At 45.9% G+C, this 23,276-nt stretch overlaps 1 non-coding gene across 1 annotated transcript; it reads right to left on the bottom strand.

Moving 5' to 3' along the window:
* Nucleotides 1-1,327: 1,327 nt before the first annotated feature.
* LOC117130995 lies at nt 1,328-1,433 on the bottom strand. The gene has a single exon (XR_004454235.1). It is a non-coding gene; the product is annotated as a small nucleolar RNA R71 (small nucleolar RNA).
* Nucleotides 1,434-23,276: the final 21,843 nt, after the last annotated feature.

Raw genomic sequence — 23,276 nt, 5'->3', positions numbered from 1 at the left:
GTGGATAGTCCGCGGCGGCATAGTCGAACGGACGGACGGTTAGTTTATCTGGAGTGTGGTGTCACAAGGTCTGATTGGTTGCAAGGGAATCCGGTTTGGTCTTGGGCCTTACGCTGTGGTATAGATCCAGGCTTTGGGTTGGATCAGGTAAGAACGTCTGTGAGCCTTTGGGCCGGACTTATAACTGGCCGGTCACACCTAGATCTTAACCAGACGGTTAGACGGGACTATGGACGATCCGGCTATGGTTTGATGGTTCTAGCCGCAAAGGCTAAGTAGGATATCTTACAATCAACTTTGGGTTGTTAAGTAGGATAGGCGCCATATGCCTTGTGTAGGACGTAGACCCACGTGATGGCAATGGAAGGCCGGTTATGTCAATATCTGCTACGTAGACGAATGCTTATCAAGTCTAGTGGTCGGATCATGTTTCATGACGATGGCTCGATGGCCGAGCATTAGTATGGATAGTCACGTTGCTGGAGTAAGAGTATTGATGTGATGCTTCTAGATATCAACCTTGGTGTTGATAGCTTCGAGATTGGGTAAGAGTCATGACGAAGTGTATGGCTAGTACTATGTGTCGTATACCATAGATACTGAGCCTAAGTGCGATTGTTCAAGGAAGGCCGTGTAAGAACTGATCATGGTTGAGTATGGACGACCTGACCTCTGAATTGATGATTCAAGGTGTCGGTCCTAACCTGATTAATGAATGGATCGGTTGGTATGAACAAATCATATATGTTGTCTGGGTTAAGTCCCAAGGCCGGTCTGGCCAGATGATGACTCATCAGTTCCAAGTCATGTGAGGAAGGTTGGTTGATTGACTTAGGATCTAATGAGCTTTGTCAGTCCAGAAGATTGACTTGGTACTATTGCCTATAAGGCAAAAGGATTTCGGATTGTGCATGAGCCGAGAAAGGCCAGATGCAAACCCTTATCCTTTCAAAGACTTCTCAAAGGTTACTTATGTCTGTGGGGATGGTTGGTTGAATGACTAAGTACCTAGGGGAATTGTTTGATGCAGGAATCAAGATAAGGACCTTAAGTAAGATCATTGAGTGATCGTGGTCCAGCTGTCAAGCAAGAGCAATTCGAGTCAATGGAGGACCTATGGACCATTTGGAACGGTTCGAGGATCTAATCGCTGCTATTCGGATGGAAGGAGTCCCCAAAGATTACCTGCTGTGCAAGCTCTTCAGATACACGCTGAATGGAGAAGCGATGCACTAGCTTAGGCAGCAACCCACAGGATCTTTAACATCCTGGAGCGACATCAAGAATGCTTTCTTACGAAACTTCTTCGATGAGGTGCGCGCTGAAGAACTTCGGAACAAAATTTCCACATTCTCGCAGAAGGCTGGAGAGTCCTTCAAAGATGCGTGGATTAGATTTAGGTTCTTCCAGCGAGACTGTCCACACCACGGATTTAACGAAGTGCAGCTGCTAAGCACTTTCTTCCGAGGTCTCGCCTTACAGTATCAAATGGACCTTGATACGGCGAGTGAAGGAAACTTCACTACTCGGAATCCGTTGGAAGCTGTGAGACTCATCCAAAACCTTGCTAACAGCAGCAGCACCAAAAACACTGACTCTGAAGGGAAGAAGTCTGTAGCCTCTATCGGGAAGGAACAGATGGACGAAGTAAGAGCTAGGTTAGATGTGGTGTAAGAGCAAGTCTGTTCAGCAGAAGGAGAAGTAGCAGATACGGAATGAGAAGAAAATGTGAACTACATCGGAGGTACCGGATTCCAGAAATTTGGAAACCAGGGCGGAACCAGAAACTTCTTTGGAAATGGCCAAAGAAGTAACTAAAATTCACAATTTCAAAAACCCTTGAACAACAACAAAAGCTACTCGAACTCTTACTACCAAAATCCACCACCCCAGACTCAGGAAAGCAAGATCGAAGAAATGCTTGATCGAGTACTGTTGGGACTACAACAAATCACCATGGATTTCAACGGTAAAATAGACTCCGCCTATAACAATCTGAACACCAAAATCGAGACCTTAGGGAGTCATGTGAGAAAACTTGAAACCCAAGTAATTCAGATGGCGAGACTATAAAGAGGCAAGAAGCTTTCGCTAGAGAGGCAGGAGCCGACAAAGGGTGACTTCGAAATCGAAAGCTCCATGAGTCTCGGAGGATCCCAATGGTGTCGACCGATGTCGATGAACTCGCATCGATCGACAGACCATGATGAAGATCGATGGATGGATTACTCCAGTCATCGATCGATGTCGTCTGCCAAATCGACCGAATGCAATGCGGTTCGAATTCTAACTCATGAAGAATTTGCAGCTAAGCATCCTCACCCACCCTCCCCTCTCTATGATAAAATCGATCGATCAGTTGAGCCAACCATCGATCGACAGAGTGAGTCCGACGTCGATTGTTACAACACACCTCCCATCGGTCGACATGCACCTCTGACATACTGAGTGCGGTTACCCTCAATCGATAATGATTATGTCAACGCACTCAGACCACCACCTAAACCATTAGCAAACCCACCCGAACCAAAACCCAACCCTTTAAATAGTTCACCAGAATCAGTTCAAGAAGAGCAAGAATCTGAAGGGAGAAGGTTAAGGAAAAGAAAGGAGAAGATTCCTAAAAACCTTAAGCGGGAAGCTAACGATAAGGAGATGGATGGTTTCACTAAAAGAATCCTCAGAATCCCAATCGAAAAACCTTTTGATGAAGCTTACTTCACACACCGGTTGTGGATGTTCTTCAGAGAAACAAAGGTAACTGAGGAGGACATTAGGAGAATGTTTCATCAAGTCAGAGAGAAGATGAAACACGGGATCACATTGACGAAGAAGAGTGATCCCGGGAAGTTTGCAATACCATGTGTAGTCAAGGGTGTAGAATTTCCCCATTCAATGTGTGACACAGGAGCATCAGTTAATATCCTCCCAAGGATCATGGCAGACCAGCTTGGTTTGACCATCGAACCTTCAATGGAATTCTTTCACCTTCGTGGATTTTTCAGAGAAACGATCAGGAGGTATCATAAGAGATCTGGAGGTACAGATTGGTAATGCCCTTGTCCCTGTAGATTTTCATGTCCTAGACATCGAGCTTAACTGGAACTCTTCACTTCTACTTGGAAGATCTTTCCTAGCTACAGTAGGAGCCGTATGTGACATGAACAAAAACAAATTGTGTCTAACGCTCATAGACCCAAACATCCACTACGACCCTATCCGACCTAAGAGAAAGGTCTAACCGCTCACATCGATCGACACACGTAAAGGAACATCGATCGATATTCAGGCCGCAGCGAAAATTCAGGAGCAGGAGAATATTCCCTCCCCAACTAGGTTTATATATACCTATATAAATCCTTTTGCACCACCGAAACCAACTACACACATCAGAGAAAACACACAAGCAAAAAAGATGAATACTCTTCCTTCTACATCAACAGAAAAATCCATGAAGAGCAATCATCTCAAGAACACAAGTTCTGCAGAAATTACTCTGCCATCGATCGATGCAACTGTATCTACATTGATCGATACTACTCTAAACCCTAATATTTCTATTTCTAAATTGAATGATTATGCAAACATTGATTACGGTTTTCAAACACCTGATGAATTTGGTATTTTCAGGGACCCAGATGGCAACGCACGTGCAATGGATGGAAGGATTTTACAAGTGTCTAGAGAGGACATAGGAGACATCATTCAATTAGCCAATGGACCTAACAACTTATTCTCACAGCAACGTGGCACTCCAGACGTCATTCAAACAGATCCTAACAACCACGCAGGAGTCGCCACAACAGAGATCAACCCAGATCTATCACGCCAACCAAAAGGGCAAGAATCGATCGACGGTAAAACGGAGGCATCGATCGACAGGGTAATACCAACGTCGATCGATAGGGATAACTCGACGTCGATCGATAGACGGTATGAATGTGGGAACCGTGCTTTTGACAAGTACGGAGCCAGAAAGTTCATTTGGGAACAAAGGGACGAGTATGGAGTCTACAGAGATGAGTGTGGACACGCACGAGGCGTAGCTGATAAGATGATACCTGTCACAAAGGACAACATCAGGAAATTACTGGAAAGAGCATCTCTTTTTGAAGAGAGCCACATCTGTCTTCCAGAACATGCCACTTCCTTCACACTCACAAGACTGGCACCAGAACTCTATACCAAAGATGAAATCGATGAGATGGTGTTTGGTATTTGTGGAGCACAGGAGAAACTAGGAGAGGAGCTCAAAACATTGGTAGAAGATACACATCAGCCTTTGGATAGAGGCTACAATGAGCTTTTCAGATGTATGGCAGAAATGAGGATAGAAATTGAGAGTCTACGTCAGCAAATTGAGAAGGAAGCTACGACCTCAGCATCGATCGACGCATCACATGCAACACCGATCGACGTCAATCTTCCTATAGCTCAGATCCCTGCAGAACCTCAATATTCAACACAGAACAGGGATGAATGAGAAGTCTCAAACATCGATACAAGGATAAAAGACGTTTACTGCCCTCTCAACAACAACGTGGACTGGCTAAGCACAAAAATCGAGCTACTGCAGCAAGATCTGGACACCATTCGCAAGAAGGACCAACAACCAGCCACATCGATCGACATGTGTACCTTCACATCGCTCGACGCTAAAGTCTCAGCCATGAATGAGAGGCTGAGGACTTACGAGGACATGCATGACTGCTTTATATCACCAGTCATGATAGATTTAAACAAATTGTCTAGTCAATTACTTCATGCCCAAAAGGATATTGAGAACATTACTAATCAAAGTTTTTTGCAGGCAAAATCAGCATCGATCGACAGGCTACGAGGGCCTTGGATCGATGGCAAGAAACCTGTGGAGTTACTTCCTTACACAGCAGCAGAGGTTGACAAGATCACATCCAAGATCTACACTGCTCTAGACACCATGGAGGAACGACTTGACAAACGCTGCGATGACATCTACTTTCCATTCGACAACAAAATCAGTGGACTAGACAGCCACGCAGAATGGCTACAGAAATAAGCCAAAGCCATTCAGAGGCAACTCGCAGCTCAACACCAGATATCAGCATCGATCGACAGGACACTAGCAAAATCGATCGATGGCAACTCGCCGAGATCGACCAACGATCGACGCCGAGTCTACACCAATCGGGGAGAAGCTGATACACAAGATGGTAGAGTCAATGCAAAAGGAACTGACAGATATTTCAGCATACGCCTATGACAACATAGGCTGGCACCAAGTCAGCATTGACAACGTTCAAGAAAGGCTACAGAACATCTCCAATTTACTTGAGAAGATGGATGACAAATGGACAAGAAATGATGAGGCCACAAGAAGTTTCATTGCATCTTTGCCCAGAATGCGCAGAGATGACGTGGATGCTTGCTTTCCAACAAGCAGTTGTTTCTCCACCCAATAGCCAATCACTACCGCAGTCAAGCTAAATGACTATAACCAAGCGCTGAGTGGGAGGTAACCCACTATTAGGTATTTTACTTTGGTTTTATTAGCTAGCATTTAATTTCTTTCGTTTTATTTCTTTCAGATTTAGGAGGACCTGAATATCGACCGACGACGAGACGTCGACATCGTTCGACATAGACAACCACACGACGATGGATGCAACACTTTCAGATCGATCGATATCTAATCCGGTCAGATGTATCTTCCTTACTTGTTACATTTCGTACATCATAAACTTTTCATCATAACTCCGGCTGAGTTACACTGGGACAGTGTAATTTAAGTCTGGGGGGAGATTTACTGATATAATTTATTTTATTCTTATGTAAAAAGGAATTTTAAATAAATTATGATTAGCTATTGAAAATAGGGACTATAATCTTATGTTAATTTAAACATGAATATCTAACCAATCTTTAGCACCATTTTAGATTTACTGATTGCAGATAGCACTAAAGATGCTAAAGCAGATCAACCTATCAACTACACACTTGCCTTGAAACGCATAAAGCAACCAAAGCTGATTCCCAACACTAAACCTGACATAACCGCTTGTCTTGGGGCTTGGTATACATGGGATCAGATTCTTCAGACAAGTCTGGAAGGTAACGCCTGGTTTAGATTATTTATCACATTTTCTCTCTCTCTAAATTTCGACCCTAGATTAGTTAGTGAGTAATACAAAAAAAAATAAATCAAATAAATAATATAAAAAAATAATAAAAAATAATAAAAAAATAATAAAAAATAATAAAAAAATAATAATAAAAATATATATATATATATAAATGAATAAGATCTATTGTTTAATTAGGATGAGTTTGAACAGGACTTAGTGGCTAAAACCATTAAGGCTTGATTCATAAAGACTCAAATAAAAGAGTTCGAAATGGTACTTGGAGGCGGCAATCTTCAAGGCTCGCAAAGAACTCTTGGATATAGGTCAAAAAGAAGTGAACAGAACTTGGTGGCAACCACCATTAAGTTTTGATTCATGGAAGCCTGTCCAATCTTGGTCACTGATCCTGCAATGGAAGCAGACTTTGACTCAAGAAAGAAATTTAGAGAGAGAGAAACTAGGAACTAACTTTTACCGGCAGCTCATGATACCTGTCTGAAATCCTTGCATCATGTGATCGATACTCCCAAGGTAAAGCATTCACTTTATATTTATGCTAAGAAATAAAATCAGTAGAGGGGATGTCAGACGTGAATTGATGAGTTGTGTTATGTTAGAAATGGTTGCTAAGCTAGGATATTGCATAGTGTGCTTTTGTGATTAGGACTTTTTAAATGTGGTTGCATAATTGTTGAGGAAAGGTTCCTATGTTTTAAAATCTTAAATCCCCAAATATTTTCAAACCTCTTTCAGAGAGACTGCATGTATGTTTTGCTTGAGGACAAGCAAAAGGGTAAGTCTGGCGGAGTTGATATACCTTGGATTTGACCCATTTTTATCCATCGTATATAAGTATTTTACTATATATATATATCTATGTTTTCTACTCTTCTAGGTATGTTTTCAGGTTCAGGTGCATTTCGGAGTAAAGCTATGACTTTGGAGCATTTTGGAGCTTAAAAGACATTTCACCCGAGCTTACTACTTAGAGATCGACAAGAGGAAGAACAATCGATCGATGCGCATCAGTGCTGACGATCGATATCAGGAAATGCCTCGACAGATCAAGATTAATATCGATCAAGATACACAAGTACCATCGATTGATGTCGAGACACCAGACGCGACATTTTGGATTCAACAGACTTAAAAACCAAGGCCAAGCCAAATTACCAAAATGCCCTGACGAGTTTTTAACCTAGTAGAATATATACTGCCTAAGTGTTTTGACGACAGAAGAAGAAAGCTTTTTCTAGACCTAGTTTTGTTACAAGTTTCATTTGGGAGAGAAGATCACTTGTGATTGGAACTCCTTGTTTCTATTTCTTTTCATCTATACTATGAGTTTCTATTCTTTTATCGTGATGAATTGCTTTGCTATGTCTGAGTAGTTCAACTATTAGATCCAGGGTTCAGATAGGTTTGTGGGATTAGCCCCAAACTATAGATCTGCATTGTTGTGATATTCATGATAGATTTGTATTCATTGCTTGTTTTAGCCTTGCTAACTAGAACTTGATCATAGGATTGCATACTCAAGCATCCTTGTTATCCCATCTTGACATCTATCTATCATATTAGGATTGCTAGAGAGGGCTAACCGCCAATTTAGCATCTTAGTAGGACATTTCATACTCGCGCATAGGCCTGGCTAGAACCCGTCGATCGATGTCCTCAACTGACAATCGATCAAAGTTGGCAAAGGTGTATCGGTCGACGTCTTCATAGACCATCGATCGACACTCTCTCGTTGTCTGCATACTAACCGTTGAGACACGAGATCTAGTATGTTAACCAGTGGTACATGCGAAAGCTGATCACTGAGTTAAGCGAATGAGCTCTAATATATCATGCATGCAACAGTTAGGCATCTATAGGTATTATAATCTCCAACACCTGAATAGTGGCCCTGCATCTAATATCATTTCCAACCAAGTTACATTTATTATTTACTCGCCTGTTACTATTGCTATTTCATTTAAACAGTTACAACCTTTAGAATTAATAAACACTAGATTTAATTGTTCCCTAGCGCCTTGTGGATTCGATCCCTAAGTACTACATCTGAACCTCGTTTGATGAGAGTAACACTCCTTAGGGTAATTTGAGTGGTATCAATAGGCTATCAATACTAGACACTTATCAACAATTACCCATTCACCACACATCTTCCCATGGCCTGAGTTTTCACGGTACCTTTCCTTTACCACGGTCCAAGTCTGGTCCTGAAACCACATAAATCACGTCATAAACACATGTGGTCGATAACCTAAGCAACAAGACTAGAATGGCATGGTTCGGCCCTTAAGAAATAGGATCTGTCCAGTTTGGACATACACAAATAAATTCCCAAAAACTAAGTAAAATCCATGACAATTCATGATAATTCCCAACTAAGAGATTCCCATAGTCAGATCTCAACAAAACCGACCCGGAATGTGAGATCCGACCATAGATTCCGGCCAATGCCTAGGACTTTACCCCTGGACCGGCCATGGCCTTGGTCCAGTTTTCCCAGTCTGAATCAATCCAATAATATCACAAAATACTATAGAACAGGCGATCCAGAAGAAGTAAAGAGAATGGATGCATCTGCCAAGAGAACCGGCCGCAAGGCCGCACAGATCATCCGCAGGCCCGGGGCCGTTCCTTGAAGTCTACACCACTAACCTTAGGCGTTTTCTCCCCTGGAGGCAAGTCCTTCTCCTTCTACTCCTCCTAGTCTTTCTGTCTGGTATCCATCTTCACGGCCTGGCCTTCCCACGCGTAGAACACGCCGGCAAGCCAACACCACCACACATGGTTCTCTTCTCTAACCGCCGGTCTCTCTCTTTCTTTCTTTCTTTTATGAGTTTGGCAGAGCTTTGCCTAAGGAATTTCGTGCCATTTTCTGTGCCAGGGACTCTTTATTTATAGAGAAAGCCAGCCCCAACTGCCCTGAAGAAACAGGCCAAGCAGTTAGAGAGAAAAGGCACAAAACTGCCCCTTTTGCACCTTTTCGGGAGTAACTGCCCAACTGCCCTTCCCTTCCTTTGGACTGTCCGAAAATCAGGCCCATAACATTGTTCAAAGTCCCTTGTCCAAGGCCAAGACCCCACGGACCCTTGGTGGTTCAGGCCAAGACCCCACCAGCCCATAACCGTCCATGACCCGGCCATGCTGGCCCGGACCATAACACTCCACCGAGCTGAGTTGAGCTGGTCACTAGCTGGCCTCAGCTGAGTGACCTAACCGATCAGCTCCAGTGAGCTACCAAGGACTGAGTGAGCTGGTTTCACACTGTCCCCAGCTGGTTGAGCTTGTTCCCGACCCTGTCCAGCTGCTAGATCACTCGGCCAGCTCTCCTAAGCTTCCTTCCGTTCCATCCTGGTTAAGTCTCAGCTCCCTGATACCCTTAACCTTATTATTTGAGCCATTATACGCTTTTCCTTAGACCAAATGACCTGTCTGGTGCGTCTGCTCGCACCATGGCTCGTCCCAACGATCCTATCTAGGATCGGGGATGCTACAAGTCTCCCCCACTTGATATGGATTCGTCCTCGAATCCGAACCAATTGACTCTTCCTCAAATTTCTTCATCCACTCAGGAAACTCAGCTTTCATTCTTGCCTCTGTTTCCCAAGTTACTTCCTCTCGACCGTTGCACTCCCAAATCACCTTGAGCATTTGAGTTGTCTTGTTTCGGGTAGCCTTTTCCATTCTGTCCATGATCCGAACTGGCCTTGTCTCTAAGGTGAGGTTCGTCCCTAAATCAGAAGGAATCTCCGGAATGTAAACATCCTGATCTGATAGGCACTTCCTTAGTTGATAGACATGGAACACATTGTGGAATGCATCCATCTCGGAGGGTAAATCCAACTTGTAAACCACCGCTCCAACTCTCTCAACAATTCGGAATGGACCCAAGTACCTTGGATCTAACTTCCTCCTACCTGAGATTCTCACCCTCCCCTTGAAGGTAATCATCTTTAGGTATACCATATCACCAACTTCGAACTCAAGCTCTATCACCCTCCCCTTGAAGGTAATCATCTTGGGCTGTCCTCATCTTATCTTGGATGAACTTGATCTTCTCAGTTGTCTCCTCCACTATTTTCGGCCCTATCATGCTGCGCTCCCCCACTTGGGTCCAGCAAAATGGCGTTCTACATGGCCGACCATATAAGGCTTCATAGGGGGACATGCCAATACTTTGGTGAAAACTGTTGTTGTATGCAAACTCTACCAATGGCAGATGCCTTTCCCATGAGTCGCCCCAATCCAAGACACATGCCCTTAGCATATCCTCCAGTGTCCTGATCGTGCGTTCTGATTGCCCATCTGTCTGGGGATGATAAGATGTACTCATGTTCACTCTCATCCCCAAGGCCTTTTGGAAAGCCTTCCAGAATCATGAAGTAAACCTCGGATCCCTATCCGACACAATGCTAGACGGAATCCCATGTAGCCGCACGATCTCGTCCATGTACTTGACCACAATCTGATCAGCCCCATCTGATTTCTTCAAAGGCAGGAAGTGTGCGGATTTGGTGAGTCTATCCACTATCACCCAAACCGCATCATTCCTTTTCCTAGTGGTGGGAAAACCGGTTACAAAGTCCATAGTGATGTGATCCCACTTCCATTCCGGAATGGGTAAACTTTGTAACAGCCCACTTGGAACATGATGCTCCGCCTTGACTAACTGGCAAGTAGCACACTTGGCCACCCACTCAGCTAGGTCAACCTTCATCTGTATCCAATGATAATACCTCTTAAGGTCTTGATACATCTTAGTTGCACCTGGATGTATCGAGAACTTGGATTTATGAGCTTCCCTCATAATCTCTTCCTTCAAGTTCTTATCATTAGGCACACTGACCCGTCCTCGTACCAGAATGGTTCCATCTGCTGCGATCTGATACTCCGTCAGTTCATTTCGAGCAACCTTTTGTAGGTTCTCGTCCAAGCCTTGTGCCTGCCTGATCCTGGTGAGGAGATCAGCCTGGTTCACCGCTTCCAAACCCAACGGCTCGTCCTTGCTGGCCATTGTGTTCAGGTGCAATGACCGGACCATCTCTTCCAACTCATCTGCTTCCTTCTCAGCTGATACCTCGGCCCTCCTACGGCTCAAGGCGTCTGCCACCAAATTTGCCTTACCAGGATGGTAAGCAATATCTAAATCATAGTCGGCCACGAACTCCATCCAACGCCTCTGCCTCAAATTCAATTCTGGTTGCGTGAATTTGTATTTGATGCTCCTGTGGTCAGTAAAGATCTGAACCTTAGCACCATATAGGTAGGATCTCCAAATCTTCAGTGCAAACACTACGGCCGCCATCTCTAAGTCATGGGTTGGGTAATTCCCTTCATGCTTTCTCAATTGTCTTGATGCATAAGCAATCACCTTCCCATGTTGAGTCAGAACACATCCCAACCCAGTGATGGACGCGTCCGTATACACTATATATGGCTGATCCGCCACAGGTTGTACTAGGACTGGTGCCCTTGTAAGCATGTCCTTCAGAGCCATGAAGCACTTCTCACAATCTCCTGTCCAGACAAACCTAACATCCTTGCCCGTGAGTTGAGTCATGGGTTGAGCCAAACACGCAAACCCCTTGACGAACTTCCGATAGTAGCCGACCAACCCTAGGAAGCTTCTGACTTCCGTAGCACTCTTAGGTTGTGGCCAGGCTTGGATAGCCTGTATGTTTTCCGGATCCACATACACTCCTTGATCTGACACAATGTGTCCAAGGAAGCCAATGCTCTTCTGCAGGAAGCTGCACTTGCTTAACTTAGCAAAGAGTTTCTGCTCTCTTAGCCGTTCCAACACCGCCCTCAGATGCCTCTCATGGGCTTCCTTGCTTCTGGAATATACAAGTATGTCATCTCTGAAATTGATTACAAATTCATTCAGAAAGTCTCGGAAGATACCATTCATCATCTTCATGAACGCAGCTGGAGCATTGGTTAGACCAAATGTCATAACCACAAACTCGTAGTGACCATACCGGGTCCGGAATGCCGTCTTCCTGATATCATTGGTCTCTATTGGGATTTGGTGATACCCTGAGGCCAAATCAATCTTGGAAAACCACTTGGCTCCCTTGAGCTGATCCAACAACTCATCAATCCTGGGCAATGGGTACTTGTTCTTCACAGTAACCCTATTCAACCCTCGGTAATCAATGCACAGCCTGAAACTACCATCCTTTTTCTTCACAAACAGGACTGGTGCTCCCCAAGGCGAGACACTTGGGCGTATGAACCCTTTGTCCAACAACTCCTCCAGTAGTTCTTTAGCTCGGCCATTTCAGCAGGAGCCATTCGATAGGGACTTTTAGACAATGGGGCCGTCCCTGGTTCCAGTTCTATTATGAACGGATGTGCCCTATCAGGGGGAATGCCCTGTAGCGTCCGAAACACATCCTCGAACTCACTGACCAGCGATATCCCTTCTGGGTCACCACCCCCCACGACCTCCTTTGTGGTGATTGTGGCCAAATAAGCCTCACAACCTTTCTCAAGCATCCGTTCTGCTTGGACTTCTGATACCACTAAGCAACTTGAGGCCGGCTTAATACCTTGGAACCTGATCGGGGGTCCACACCCACTCTCGAACTGCACCCTCCCCCGGTGACAATCCAAGGTGGCCCGATTATTTCCAAGCCAGTCCATACCCAATATCACCTCGTGATTTTTAAGGGGGACTACCACAAGATCCACATGCACTACCCTGTCTTGGATCATCACTGGGATGTCCCTAACCAGTCCCAAGGAATGCATCGCTTGGCCACTGGCTGCATATACTATGCACGGATCATCCCTCATTCCAATTTGGAACAAACCCTTTCCGATCAACCCTGGACTCACAAATCTATGTGTAGCTCCAGTGTCGAACAGAACGTGTGTTTCCACACCACCAATAATTAGGGTCCCTACAAAGACTCAATCTAAGTATCTAATCCGTTCTAGGTTCCGTACCATGCAATTCTACCAAATGGAAAGAGAATAATCCTAGAATCATTACCAGTGATCGACTTGAATGGTTTAGTCTCGTCCTCATCCTTTGACAGCTCGTAAACCCTTGGGTTAGAGGTCTGGCCCTGGCTTTGGCTTGGTTTGCTTGCCTCACCGCGGCCCTTCTCTTGTTCCGCTTGGAGCTTTGGAAAAAGGTGACATCCCCTGGTATCACCCCCACTTGAGCCCTGCCTACGGCCCTGGACAGTCCCGAGCTGAATGATCCATCTTGCCAGACCGAGTACAAGCTCCCATAGCCTTCCAGCATTTGCCTCCATGACGCCTCCCGCACTTAGAACACTCTGGCCTACCACTTGAGGTTTTACCCTCCTCGGCTGTGTCCCTCTTCCTCTTCCGGTTACTCCCGGAACCACCAGAGGACGCGTGGCTCCTAGACCTTTGCTTAGCCTCCTCGTCCAGGTTGGTCTCTACCATAGCCTTCCTCTCCACGAGCTCAGACACTGTCTGGAAATGACCAGCCGAGCAGTAGGTTCGAAGTTCGACCCTTAGGCCTCGAACAAACCTACGTATCTGCATTGTCTCCTCTTCCAGCTCTTTACCTACGTAACGTCTGGGCCGGTTGAACTTCTCCTCGTACTCAGTACTGTCATGCGTCCCTGGGACAAGTCCAGGAACTGGGACTCCAGTCGGTCCCAAGCTTCAGCTGGAAAGTACTTGTGGTTGAAGTCAACCTCAAAGTCTGAAAAACGCTCAATAGTCCCATTGGTGCGTTTGTCCAAAGCCAACCTCCAGTTGTGTGCGTCACCTTCCAAAAAGTGAACTGCAATGTCTTTCTTGTACTCCTTCGGACAACGAGTTGAACTGAAGTTTCGAGCCAATCTGCTCCTCCACTCGTCTGCCTCAATGGGATCGGAACTACCAGCAAACTGCTTCGTACCCAGCTTGGAGATGTGACCTAGCAAGCTCAAGTAATCCACTCTCCTAACTGGACGAACAGGCGGATCGATCTCCATCACATCAGCCTCAACTGTAGCTCGATCCTCAACTGTCCTAGCAGCTGTCCGAGCTACATGTGCGGCTGCTCGAGCAACACCAGCTGTCTGAGCTGCCCTCCGAGTAGCCTGAGCTGTGGCCTGAGCTGGTTTTATCTGGCCCTCGGAAGAATTCACCAATGCGGTGAATGCTTGAGTGAAAGCCAACATCTGAGTGCCCATGGCCTTAACCACGTCCAACACCTCGCGCATGGACGGCTTGGCCGTCTCTAAGGCACCAGTTCCCCGACTGGTTTGGTCTCCTGCATGGGAGGATTAACTTTCCTCCTCACGTCCCATGTCCTGTTGTTCGCCCAGGTTAGCAACCTCAATCTCCGTAGGAAAGATTGGCGCCATGGGCTCCCCAGTCTCATTGTTAACCAACCCCACTTGGATAGGCAACACTTGGGTAGGACTGACTCCCTCTCCTACAACCGGTCCAGAAGCACCAGCCGCCTCCTTGCCCTTCCGGCCTTTAGCCCTCTTTGTTCCCTTAGGAGTTAAAAACACAAACCAGTTAGTCCCATCAACTTATACAAACCTCCGAGAACATACAACGTTAAGCAAACAACCCTTTCTACCCAACCTTACTGTGAGACCCAAAGCCAGAAGTGTGGTGAACACATAACCCAACCAAATCCTAAAATCAAGCATGCTCTGATACCAACTTGTAAGGCCCGTTCCCGGCTCTTAAGCCCAACCATGAACCGCGGCCTTAACATCTGTTCTTATACAAATGAATCCGGTCTTTTAAGGTCTTTTAGATGTTAAGTTCAATTTCCTTAGGTGAGGTTCAAGTTTAACAATCAAGACAAGTGAACATAAAGGGCAAATAGATTATATATATAACACAATAAGATCCATACATCATTCATAAGTTCATATTACTAGTTTACACACTTAGTCTATCATAAGTTCACAAGTTGCACAATAGGCTATCAATACTAGACACTTATCAACAATGACCCATTCACCACACATCTTCCCATGGCCTGAGTCTTCACGGTACCTTTCCTTTACCACGGTCGAAGTCTGGTTCTGAAACCACATAAATCACGTCATAAACACATGTGGCCGATAACCTAAGCAACAAGACTAGAATGGCATGGTTCGGCCCTTAAGAACTAGGATCTGTCCAGTTTGGACATACACAAATAAATTCCCAAAAACTAAGTAAAATACATGACAATTCATGATATTTCCCATCAAATAGATTCCCATAGTCAGATCTCAACAAAACCGACCCGGAATGTGAGATCCGACCATAGATCAGTCCGGCCAATGTCTAGGACTTTACCCCTGGACCGGCCATGGCCTTGGTCCAGTGTTCCCTGTCTGAATCAATCCAATAACATCACAAAATACTATAGAACAGGCGATCTAGAAGAAGTAAAGAGAATGGATGCATCTGCCAAGAGAACCGGCCGTAAGGCCGCACGGATCATCCGCAGGCCCGGGGCCGTTCCTTGCAGTCTACACCACTAACCTTAGGCGTTCTCTCCCCTGGAGGCAAGTCCTTCTCCTTCTCCTTCTCCTTGTATTTCTGTCTGGTATCCATCTTCACGGCCTGGCCTTCCCACGCTCAGAACACGCCGGCAAGCCAACACCACCACACACGGTTCTCTTCTCTAACCGCCGGTCTCTCTCTTTCTTTCTTTCTGTTATGAGTTTGGCAGAGATTTGCCTAAGGAAATTCGTGCCATTTTCTGTGCCAGGGACTCTCTATTTATAGATAAAGCCAGCCCCAACTGCCCTGGAGCTACCAAGGACTGAGTGAGCTGGTTTCACACTGTCCCCAGCTGGTTGAGCTTGTTCCCGACCCTGTTCAGCTGCTAGATCACTCGACCAGCTCTCCTAAGCTTCCTTCCGTTCCATCCTGGTTAAGTCTCAGCTCACTGATACCCTTAACCTTATTTGAGCCATGATGCGCTTGTCCTTAGACCAAACGACCTGTCTGGTGCGTCTCCTCGCACCATAGCTCGTCCCAACGATCCTATCTAGGATCGGGGATGCTACACGACCCATGATGCTACATGACCTGTCTGGTGCGTCTTCACGCACCACAAGGATGTGGCCTGGATTTGGTTTTGAGGCAGACAGTGCACTTGGCGCATAGGCTCTCGACGTAACGCTTCATCCGGGGCCAATAGAAGTGGTCGGACAGGACGCTCAGGGCTTTGTCTCGACCGAAATGTCCCATCAACCCGCCCCCATGAGCTTCTCGGTCAGTAAGTCTCGCATGGACCTATGAGGAATGCACAGGCGTTTCTCCTTGAAGAGGAACCCGTCCTGCTGATAGAATGGACCCATGGCTCCCTTAGCCGTGTTACTGTAAAGCTCAGAAAAATCAGGGTCAGTTTCATAATACATTTTAAGTTGTTCAAAACCCATGATGTTAGCCTCCATGGTGGTAATGAGTGTGTGGTGCCAGGATAGATGCCACTACGTTGTCCTTCCCCTTCTTGTCCTTGATCACATAGAGAAAAGTCTCCACGAATTCCAGCCACCTAGCATGCCTCTTCTTGAGTGTTGTCTGGCCCCTCAAATGCTTAAGAATCTCGTGATCTGTATGAATAATAAACTCTTTAGACAGAAGATAATGTTGCCAAGTTTCAAGTGATCTTACTTGAGCATATAGCTCTTTATCATAGGTGGGATAATTGAGGGCGGCTGTAAAGCCCGATCCCTGCTAACTAGGCCGCGGTCGATGCTTCACGTCTCTCGGTCCATACACTGACCGAACCTCTCAAATTTTGCCCTTTATCTATATTATCGCCCATAGGAGAGGGCTAACTTAGACCTTAGCTTAAGACTACCTTATTTATTCCCTAGCTTAGATCATTTCAACTCATACGCAGCAGATATTCTCTACTTAACCATTGGTCTACAGCCAATATAATACTTGTCTGGTCAATCACCTTGGCTAATGGTTAGTATACTCAACTACCAGCTAGCTCCAAGGTCCCCGAACCCAAATCAAGACATACAAATCTGAGGTTCCATTCCCCTAACCATTCTATCTAGATCTATGCAACATTGCTAGATCATACCTTTGCCACATCCACGGAGCTTGTTAGCTCATTGTCCCAGCTGACTTAGCTGTTTAGCTAGCTCATCCAGCTAGCTGAGCTGAACCACTTCACTTGAGGTTCCATCACTCTCGACCCAGCTGGTAGAGCTGTGAGGTAGCTTCGACGAGCTCTCCGTCTAATCGTACAGCTCTCTTATACCTGCGTATACTCTTCCCTTCAGTACTTAGTCATTCAGCCAACCATCCCCACAGACCAAGTACTTTTGGGGAGTCTTCAGCTACATTTCTGGCCACTTCCAAAAGTGCTCCAAAAATTAATTAAAATTCATGAAAACTCATGATAAATCCCAACTAAGAGATTCCCATAATCAGAATCCAATGAATCGACCCATATCATATGGATCCCGATCATGATCAGTCCGGCCAAGGCCATGGACATCACCCCTGAACCGGCCAAGGCCATGGTTCAGTGCTATCAAGTCTTAAGCGTATGCTCCCCTTGAGCCAAGTCCTCTCATGGACTAATAATGCCCATCAGATCCTAAGTCAATCAACCAACCACCGCACATGACTCAGAACTGATGAGTCTTCACACTTACCTAACCGGCCATGGAACCATGTCCCAATGAACCCGATTAATCTTACCCTTACAACCGGTGCATCCTTTGATAAATCAGATCAGACACCTTGATTCAGGTCGTCCATCCTTGCCCAAGACCAGATGACACACGGCCTTCTCCTCATGCGGCCAATACCGCTGTCCCACAACAGTTTCCGTTTACTCGGTTAACTGTCATAGATAACTAACTTTCTGAAAGGTCACGACTCTTCACCCCTGCATTATGATCATGGCCAATCATACCCATACATAGATCACCCTCTGATGGATCAGCCCGTGATCAACACAAACCCAGTTCCCATGTCCCGCCCCATATAGTATGGCCGATGCATTGCATCCGTCCATCACACCATATGGACGAGTTGTACCAACTATGATCCGGCCCCTTCCTCAACTACTAGATCCTTAGATCACATCACATTATACGTAGTTTTCAAGGGCGTGCCATGCGTGGCCAGGACCAGTTCCACAAGAGACATAAACATAAACCGAATAGTAATTATAAACCGGTTACCTTATACATGATCTGATTAGATCATGTGCCTTCCCTTATCATGGACGTCAATGCTCCTCCAGTGCACGCCTCTATCAATCCTTATCATATACTTCCAGTATTGAGAAGGTCCATTCATGGGTCGCACCAATCACCCTTCCATGGAACTCCCAGGAAACCACTTTCTACACTGCATCCATCTTTAAGGCTGTATTGGCCTCTAGAAGTGGAGTCCGGCTTTCCCCCCTCTCTCCTAACCATTTGCGTGTGTCCACAGGCTGTAGAAGAAGCCTAGGACTTGATCATGCATGATCAAACACCATCACAGGGTCGTGCATCCCTTCCCCCTTCAGTGCCCATGAAACTGCCTTTCTACACACATCTGCCGTTGAGGCTGTCTCAACCATTGGAAGTGGGATCCGGCCTCTTATCTTCTCTCCAGGCTATTTTCGTGTGATTTATGGATATAGAGGAAGACCAGGGCGTGGCAAACAAGAATCAAAACTCACCAGAGGGTCGCTCTCAACTTCCCTCTTGATTGCCCTCCAAAACTGCCTCTTTGATGCCTTTGAATGCCTCTTAGTATTGGATTATTCAATCCGACCATCTCTCTGTTTTTCTCTGGTTTTCTTTATGTTTCAGGATGTAGGAGGAATCCATGGCATGCCTGAGAAGGCACGGACTTGCCTGCCTTTTATAGAAGAAGGGGTGGTTACATCTTAACCATTGCATCCCTTCGATATCAATTCTGGCAATTGATTTAATCAATGGTATAAATTGCACCCTTTCGCCTATGGCAGTTATCAGACGTTCTGATAACTGCCAAACCACTCCTGGACATGTCCAAAACAATCCCACACGGACTGCCCATGCCCCTATCTCAATCCCAAGAGCCCACAAGCCCATCGGCACACACGGGTAACACACATGGCCCGGCCACTGTCCAGACCCAGCCCAACTGCCCGAGACCTGAACACTCAGTCCAGCTGAGTTGAGCTGATCCCCAGCTGATCCAGCTGAGTGAGCTAGACCATACAGCTCAGGGAGCTGACCTACACTTCAATGAGCTACACCGAGCTGCACTACACTTCACCTAGCTGGTCGAGCTTGCTTACTGCATTGCCCACCCACTGTCTCCAGCTTGCTTCCTTTATCTTCTTCAATCCTTTTAAGTCCCTTGGTCTATTTCCAGAACTAGACTTAGTTTTCCCATGATCCATTCTGATCACTCACTTCATCCAGATTCACCCGGATCTCGTCCAGCTACCAGCTCACTTGTCCAGCTCCTTTGAGCTTGCCTCTGCCTTATTTTGGTTAAGTTCCAGCTACCGGATTCCCTTAACCACGTTTTGGACCATGATACGCTTGTCTTTAGGTCATGTGACCTGACTGGTGTGTCTCCTCACACTAAGGCCTGTCCGGACGATCCTATTCAGAATCGGGGATGCTACAGCGGCTCCACTCAATTTCTCACTGAAGAAAGCAACTGGTTGTCCTCCTTGGGTAAGTACGGCTCCTATTCCTGTCCCTGAAGCATCACACATCTCAAAAGGTTTATCAAAATCAGGAAGAGTTAGGACCGGAGCATGTGTAAAACTGTATTTAAGCCTCTTGAAAGACTCCTCTTGGGCAGGACCCCAAGTAAAGGATGCGTTCTTCTTGATCACGGAGGTCATTGGGGCGGCAATGGTACTGAAATCCTTCACGAATCGTTGATAGAAACTAGCCAGTCCATGGAAGCTGCGGACATGTCCGATCATGGTCGACCAGTCTTGTATCGCCTTGATCTTCTCCTCATCAACCTTCAGTCCCTGTGAACTCACAACAAAACCTAAAAATACCAACTGATCAGTGCAGAAAAAAATTTTCTTAAGGTTAGCATAAAGGCCTTCTTGCCTCAAGGCTTTCAAGACCTGTTCTAGATGTCCAATGTGTTCAGTTAAGGACCTGCTGTAAATCAGGATGTCATCAAAGTATACAACCACAAATTTACCAATGTAAGGTCGGAGGACCACGTTCATGAGCCTCATGAATGTGCTAGGGGCGTTGGTAAGGCCAAACGGCATCACCAGCCACTCGTACAGACCTTGCTTGGTCTTGAAGGCTGTTTTCCACTCATCTTCTTCCTTCATGCGGACTTGATGGTATCCACTCCTGAGATCAATCTTAGTCAACACAACAGACCCACTCAGTTTATCCAACATATCATCTAATCTAGGTATAGGGAACCGATATTTGATGGTTATGTTGTTGATGGCTCGGCAGTCCACACACATGCGCCACGTTCCATCCATCTTAGGCACTAACAGAATCGGGACCGCACAGGGGCTAAGGCTCTCGCGGATGTAGCCTTTGTCCATGAGGTCTTGGACCTGCCGCTCTAACTCCTTAGCTTCGTCAGGGTTGACACGTTAAGCGGCTCAGTTTGGCAGGGGCGCGCCGGGTACAAGGTCGATCTGATGTTCTATGCCACAGAGAGGGGGTAAACCGGCTGGAATCTCATCAGGAAAGACATCCTTGTAACGTCCCATGAGGTCTTGTACTACGTCCGGTACTTCAGGAGCCTCAAATCATGCAAAACAACATTCCTTAAAGATCATTAGTAGCACCTGTGTCTCACGTTGTAATGATTTAAGCACTTGTCCAGAAGTCATGTAAAGGTTAGTATTACTTACCTGGCCGGACTGTGCCATTGCCTTCTGCATGTCATGAACTTCTTGGGGGCTGAGAGGTGCTAGGCTGTGCTTCGTGTTGTTGTGGGTGAAGCTATAGACGTTGGTGCGTCCATGGTGAAGGGTGTAAGACCAAAACCTGGATCCCTTGATCCAACCAGTCCGCGGCCTTACCTAATATCTAAGTGTACTTCAGCCGGTTTAAGTCCTATAGTTTCTAAGTCATTTTTCAATCATTGAGGTTCATTTAGTCAGACAATACAATGCAGAAGCTTAAGGTAAACATCATTTCATATATATAAGTCAATGTGATCCATACAAATCATTCATAACCTTGCACAATAGGCTATCATAAGTTCACTGTATCAAACTATCACTACATCACACATCCCACACGGCCAAGGTCTTCATGGCTCCTTAGCCTTACCACGATCCCTGTCAGGACCTGAAAACAAAACCCTCAACACATATGCATAAGAATCACAACCGATACCCTAGCAAACATCATCCTAAGCATGGTTCGGATACTTAGCCTAATCTGGCTAAAAGTGACCCTTTCTGATACTTGTCCAGAATCTAAATAAAATTCATGATAATTCATGACTAAGAGAATGGTCAAGTCAGATTTCTCAGAACCGGCCTCGATCATACTGATCATGCCCATGAACAGCCCATATGGCCATAACTGACCACCTCTAAATCTTTGAGATAAAACTAATCTTTCACCATGATAATTCATGATAAATAGCCACTAAGAGATATTCATGGTCGGATCCTATCAATCCCCTTTGGAACTATAAGATCGGACCTTACATGCCCAACCAAGGCCATGGAGAGATTACACTGATCTGGCCAAGGCCTGGTGGCGTGCCCATGAGACTGAACCCACAGAACACTTAAGAATATAGTAGAGAAGAGATATATTGACAGGGAAAGAGTAATAGATGCAACCAACAACACATGGATACATCGGCCAGACCACCCGAATTAATGGTCTTGGGCGATACCACTTGGTTAACACCCTGTACCTTAGGTGTGTGCTCGGAAGTCCCCAAACTCTTCTCCACAGTCTTCTCCTTCTGTCTAGTATCCATTTCCGATCGAGTCTCCCTTGCCCACGGCTAGAACTCACCGGAATCACCAAACCTTCACACGGACTGCCTTGCGGCCAACTTCTCTCTTTTCTTTCTTTACTTCTGTAATGAATTGGGCAGAGTTTTCCCCTTATCTCTCTGATGATGAATGTCGACAGGAGGGACTTGTATTTATAGGAGAAGAGCCCACCAACTGCTCTGGGCGAACAGAAGCATTGATTGGACGATGAGGCACATGCGGTTGCACCTTTTCGCCCAAACCGTCCAACCGCTCACAACTGCTCTTCTCTTCGTTTGGGCTGATCGATCTCTGGCCCAATAGCTTGCCCACTTACATAGCTTACTTGCCAGAGTCCCTCAGACCCATCGGACCCCCATGTCCATGATCCGAACCATAACCACCCATGATCCGTAATGACCGGCCAAGACTCCAACACTCCACCCAGCTGAGATGAGCTGAGTGCTAGCTGCCCCAGCTGAGTGATCTACTCCTCCAGCTCCAGTGAGCTAGCTCAGACTATGTGAACTCCCTTCCAGCTCCACCTAGCTGAATGAGCTGCCTCCGGACCTTGTCCAGCATCCGGACCACTCGTCCAGCTCTCTTTAGCTTCCTTCCTTCTTATCTTGGTCAAGTCTCAGCCATCTGATGCACTTAACCTTCTGTTTGGACCATGATACGCTTGTCTTTAGATCATTTGACCTGACTGGTGCATCTCCTCGTACCATGGCCCGTCCTGATGGCCTTATCTAGAACTAGGGACATGATAAGTCTCCCCCACTTAGAAGGAACTCGTCCCGGAGTTCAAACTCGAGGGTTCACCAGCCTCAAATTGACCATACCACTCAGGATACTCAGCTTTCATTTTTGCCTCTGTTTCCCAAGTGATAATGTCCTTGCCATTGAATTCCCATACTATTTTAAGCATAGGGACTGTTTTCCTTCTCATTGCCTTTTCCATCCGATCAATTATCCGAACCGGCCTTGTTTCTAAGGTGAGGTTCTTACCAAGATCTTTTGGAATCTCAGGCAATACAATGTCCTGATCCGTTAGACACTTTCTTAGTTGAGACAGATGGAAAACATTATGGTAAGCATCCATTGCAGATGGCAAATCCAACTTGTAAGCCACTGCCCCAACTCTTTCAAGTATCCTGAATGGACCTAAGAACCTAGGGTCCAGTTTCCTTCTTCCAGAAACCCTGGCCCTACCTTTGAAGGTAATCATCTTGAGATAGATTAGATCACCAACCTCAAACTCAAGATGT

This window comes from Brassica rapa, unplaced genomic scaffold, assembly GCF_000309985.2.
Source record: "Brassica rapa cultivar Chiifu-401-42 unplaced genomic scaffold, CAAS_Brap_v3.01 Scaffold0766, whole genome shotgun sequence".
Lineage (NCBI taxonomy): Eukaryota > Viridiplantae > Streptophyta > Magnoliopsida > Brassicales > Brassicaceae > Brassica > Brassica rapa.
Note: the sequence above shows the minus strand (reverse complement) of the source record. Positions and strands in the feature narration are given on the sequence as shown.